Below are 6,004 nucleotides of genomic sequence, written 5' to 3'. Positions count from 1 at the left end.
TTTAGTTTTTGTTTTTAGGGGATGGAGTTGCGACGTCAATGAAATACTGTATTAGTTTTTTGCATATTCCGAATGAATTTTTGATCCAATCTTCTCTTTGCATCCCATGATAACCTTTAAATTTGCTTAATTTGCTTAATTTTTCATCCCATTTTTCGCTGTTCTTTATTTTTTTTGTCCAATAAGCCTCTATTCTGGAGACGCATTGTGATTCAGACTGTCATTGCAAAATCGTTTCAAGCAAAGTGTTCAAAGTTTAAAGAAAATGTTTAATGATTATCTTTAATTATTGAATTAAAATAATATAAATTAAGCATTATCTTAATTGCCGGAATATAAGATTAAATGTTGTGAGAAAACATGTAATTACTATATACTAGTTCTATATCAACATGAGCAATGCAACACAGAACATACCCGAATCATATTTTAAATGCAAGAAATATAGAAAATAAAACATGAAAAATTAAGCTACTTCTTCGTTCTCGGGTCTTATAACGAAAGTTGTAATGATTGCATGAAAAAGGAGCCGATTTGTTCCACATAACCTATTGATACAGACAGAGACATACAAGGTCTAATAACTTAATAATTTGTTGGTCTTTTTTTGGGAAGCGTGATCTTCCCCGTTTAACTAATTATTAACTGGATCTTCTTTTATATCATATTTATATTATACAGTCTTATAGTCTAAAAGGAAATGTTCCTCGTTTTCAAGAAGACGAATAAAGCAAAAATGGGGCCTGAATAAAGAAGACAATACTAATTCACATCAGAATTTTATAGTTCGAAAATTAATTTTTCGTCCCTTTTTTGCTTTGAGACTAGTATAAAAACAAAAGTTGCCTTCTTTAAAAAAAGAAAAGCAATCCGTGAACCCAAGACCTAGCCACCAAAAAAATTGTTGCTGAATTTTTGTTTGCTTTTGATTTGAAATAATTGACTGTGATTAGAATAAAATATTGATGATGTTAAAACACCTTTATTGAAAATATGTAATTGTGTGTAGATTCTTGCACACAAATCAATAGAAAGCAATGCTGGATATTGTGAATAGAAAAGTGTATATGTACAGCTTCTATTTGAATTTACATTTTAAGGCTTGACTATTTTATTTATTACTTGGGAGTGCACATAATTTTTTCACAATCCTATTGCAAATCCCAGTTTCTGTAAACCGGATGTCTAATGCAAATTGCACAAACCAATCGCAATATAAATTTAAGCACTCAGTTTGATTTATGATCTGGATGCATTTATTTTATCTATCATATCTTCGTATTTTGTTTCCTGGATGCCTTCAAATATTCTTATATTCGTTTAATATTGAAACTGTCTGTACTCATGGTAGATGTTGTATAGATAAATTTAAAGTCCAATTTCAATGTGAAGTGAAACCCTGTGGCATGCAACTTATAAGAAGGTTTCGTATATTTTTCTTGAGAGTAACACACCAGCTTCATTGGGACCTCTTATATACTGACAATTATTTTGGTCTCATAAAACATCTCAAATTTCAAAGATTTCCTGAAGTTGCTTAAATCAATCCAAGTATTCTACAGGAAAACAGGTTTTGAAGAATATCTTATTTTCAGAAGTTTTATGAATACCTGAACATACTCTCAAAAGAATCAATTTATATAAAGATATGTAGATATAAAAAGATACAAGGAATAACATGTTGTACGCAAGACGCGAGTTCAGTTTACAAAAGACTCATCAGTGACGCTCGAATAAAAAAAGTTAAAAAGGCAAAATAAAAGTACGAAGTTGACAGGAATTGAGGACCCAAAATTTCGAAACAAAGGTTTTGCCGCATACATCTAAGGTAATCTATTCCTGGGGTAGAAAATCCTCATAGCATTTCGAAAATGCAAAGTTTATGATAGAAATCGTTGAGAGAAATAGCTAGAGGTCAGAATACTGTGACCTTAAGTAATGATGACCATGCTTGAAAGTCACATGTCAAGCTCTTCTTATTGCCGTGTCCTGAATTTAGATAAGAAAATCTGAAATTCACATTCGCAAGTGAAATTAATATTTATGCATGCACGTTTTTTTTTTTTTTTTTGCGCAAGAAATAGTAAATAGAAAGCATTATACGCACTGATACTCTGGATAAGAATACGCATTTGCGCCACCACATATATTAATCTAGGCTCAAATCTAATTTTTAATAGTTGAATTTTCGGATGTCAAACCACCTACCTCAAGTGTTTTGAGTACAGATTCATTGCCATTTAGTCCGGAATTAGTGTGAACGCAAACCGATAGTGTGTCGTATGAACAGGGTGATATATTATGTAAATGAACCAAGACGTGTAGAACAGCTGGTCAACACTCAAAATCGTACCATATTGCAAAGATTTAGATGATATAAGGCTGAACTATTAAAAGAAAAAAAGAATTGAAATTTAATAATTAATATTAATTCCTGTTAATGAATCTTTTCCGAAAACTTAGAATATAATATCAATAAACACAGAAATCTGTATCAGACCATTAGAGAGGGTCTTGATGGGGTTTGCAGAATAGAGAATAATGGACAAAAAGTGCAGAATAAAGGGAAAAACGTGTTGTTGTTGCCAGAAAATTTCATATGATACATTCAACTTTCAGTGCTGACAACAACGGTACAAGTAAACAAGATTTTTAAGTGACCACCAATGACCAGGTCAACAGTCATGTAGTTACAACGGCACGCCAATAAAATTTCATGAGGCAACGTCGTTGCGAGACAGATTTACGTCTGTAACGTCAGCTGCTGACCAAGTCGGCGGATGTCACGGAAAACAGATTCACGAAATTAACTGAAATGCGAGAGAAACCTCTGTAGAAAATCATTTTAAGGTTCACAGTGTATACCACATACTTGCCAAAAACAGACTCAATGGGTAAGAGGACTAATCAACCGGAACAAAACATACGATCTTGTCTATGATTTTATTCGAAAATAATTATTGCATGCTTAATTGCTTATCAATACAGACTGTCCTAAGTCAGGAGCCTGTTGTTCAGTGGTTGTCGTTTGTTGATGTGGTTCATAAGTGTTTCTCGTTTCTCGTTTTTTTTATATAGATGAGACCGTTGGTTTTCCTGTTTGAATTGTTTTACAATAGTCATTTTGGGGCCCTTTATATCTTATTGTTCGGTGTGAGCCAAGGCTCCGTGTTGAAGGCCGTACTTTGACCTATAATTATTAACTTTTATACATTGTGACTTGGATGGAGAGTTGTCTCATTGGCACTCAAACCACATCTTCTTATTTATATATATTATCTGACATAACATGTTTTCATATTAATTCCTACTCTTCCGGAGCATCGGATATCATTCCCGGTTTTTGTATGACAGTTCATATGAGAGGACATATTTATATACTAGTATACAATTAAGTCAATAATATATATAATGTACCATTAAAGCAGAGCAAACGTGTACACAATGTTCTTCACTGGTGATTCTGTTCATTTTTACTGTTGATCGTAGTGTAATAAATGAGGATCTAGATGAGGTTTACAGAATAGAGAATAACGGACAAAAAAAGAAAATAAAGGGAAACTTAAGGAATATTGAGAAAAGTTCGCCTATCGTTAGACGAGACTTATTTTGGTGTACCGTTGTCCGTCACAAGTCATACAAAAGCAATACAAAAACAAAACAAGACAATTCTCTGATCAAATTTAATTAAACTTACATAGAATAATTGATTTGGTGGAAGACAGTTCCAATTTGATCTTGAACATTTTTCTGATTGTCGTTTCCGAGTTACGGGACTTTTACCGTAAGATTTAAGACAATTTTTCATACATATGAGGGTGTAGATGGTGGTTAACAGAATAGAGAAAAATTGACCAAAACATAACGAATAGAAAATAATGAGGTGCTAAGATATAAAGAATAGAGAATAATGGGAAAACATTATAAGAATAGAGAAAAATGCCTTAAAAAATTAAAGAATACAGAAATGAAGGACACCCCCATCCAGACCCTCATATATTGAGCACCAACGAACTCGAGTATGAAATCAAATCAAAATTTAAATCAGAATAAAAATTCTGTATTTCTAATTAAAGAACCCTTTTACAATATATGTATCAATACAAATCACAAAGTTCATACACATTACATGCATACTAACAAACACACTGATAGATGAGAACTAGTACAAAGAGGACAACTTTATTGATTAAATCTGACTTACATCTTTTCCCCTGTCGCATCTGGAATATTTTAATTACATGCAGACAGACTGAATAATGTATAAAAATACAAATATTTCTTAGTTAGATAGAAAGACCCCTAAATCAAAGTTTCTCAGGTTTGGAATTTTTGAAATAATTGGCAATGTTTTAAGAATTCTAATCTTTGTGAATTATTAAGAGGACATTCTATTATAGAACAAAATGAAGTTGATTTTCTATTAAGTTTTCAACGTGAACAGTGTTGACAGAGTCTTTTACATGTTTTACATCTATAAATAAGAAAGATGATGTGGTATCATGATTGCCAATGAGACAACTCTCCATCCAAGTCACAATGTGTAAAAAGTAAACAATTATAGGTCAAAGTACGGCCTTCAACACGCAGCCTTGGCTCACACCGAACAGCAAGCTATAAAGGGGCCCAAAATGACTAGCATAAAACAATTCAAACAGGAAAACCAACGGTCTAATCTATTTAAAAAACGAGAAACGAGAAACACGTAAGAACCACATCAACAAACGACAATCACTGAAACAGGTCCCTTACTTAGGACAGGTGCAAACAAATGCAGCGGGTTTAATCGTTTTAACAGGTGCCAACCTTCACCCTAACATGAAATAGTAGTGTAGCATTACAACATAGAAAGACACACTATAGGCATGCATCAGCTCAAGTTTTCCTGTGTCTGACATCTTGTTTCTTTTCTGAAATGAAACTGTGGTTACTCAGCCTAAATTAAGTTAAAAATCTTCGGTGTTTATTTGACCTTTGTAATTGAAAGTAAATTTGAAATTGAAATATGTGTTGAGTTTCCCAGTATCTTGTGAATAACTGTTTCTTATATCTAGCCATGTATTTAAGAAAGTTATTAAGGAGACATTTGTTTCCTATATAATTAAAATTTATTTTCACTAAGTTATTTGCAAACAGACAAGTTGTTCACTATAACAAATATTAGAGTACTATGAATTAATAGACTGGTCAATTCTATTTTTTTTATTCATTTATTATCTCAGTCGAGTAAGATTGTTCAATGAATGAATTAATGTATTAGAGACAGGGACCTTGGTGGCCGAGTGGTCTTAGTAGTAGAGCTACTGTAGCACTAGCCTATCAACACTGAGGTTGTGAGTTCAAATCCCACACGTGCTAAGTACGCTCAACTCCAATCTTGAAAGTGGCATTAAACACAAATCAATCAATCAATCTATATATAATGGTTATCTCCCAAGTTTTAAAATTACTGCTATGTTTGTACAGAGTTAAGTAACACCTAAAATGTGTTTCAGAATTGATTGTTAAGCTTTTCCATTTCCCATTCTTCGAAAATATCAAATAGAGGAACTCCCTATATAGTTCTCAGTATGCTTGCATTGATTTACCCGAAACTTTTTGATTTTGAGAATTTTTCAATTTGTCATTCCAGAGTTCGAGGGTTTTAATAATTAGAATTAAGACAATTTTCACATGTCGCGCACTAGCTGTGCTCTCTCTTGTACATCTCAAGAATATCCTGGTGAAGCGTAAAAAAATGAATCTGTCGCTCTTCTGGAAATATCCCGAAGAAGAAGCTACAAAACACAAATTCAATTTGCCGTCGAATATAGCAGAATTTTTATGTTGGAGTTAACGATGATTTATTATTCGTCAGCTCATTGGAAAGACACGACTGTAGTAGTGTGTTCTGTTTTTGGCATTGATTTAAGTGTAAAAAACAAACTCGGAAAATTGGTTGCAAGAAATTGCTGTGTTCATGACATTTTTTTGTGTGTATGATTTCCTAACTTAATCTAGCTAA

This window comes from Mytilus californianus, unplaced genomic scaffold (assembly GCF_021869535.1).
Source record: "Mytilus californianus isolate M0D057914Y unplaced genomic scaffold, xbMytCali1.0.p SCAF_10, whole genome shotgun sequence".
NCBI lineage: Eukaryota > Metazoa > Mollusca > Bivalvia > Mytilida > Mytilidae > Mytilus > Mytilus californianus.
The sequence above is the reverse complement of the archived record's forward strand: the minus strand, read 5'-3'. Positions refer to the sequence as shown.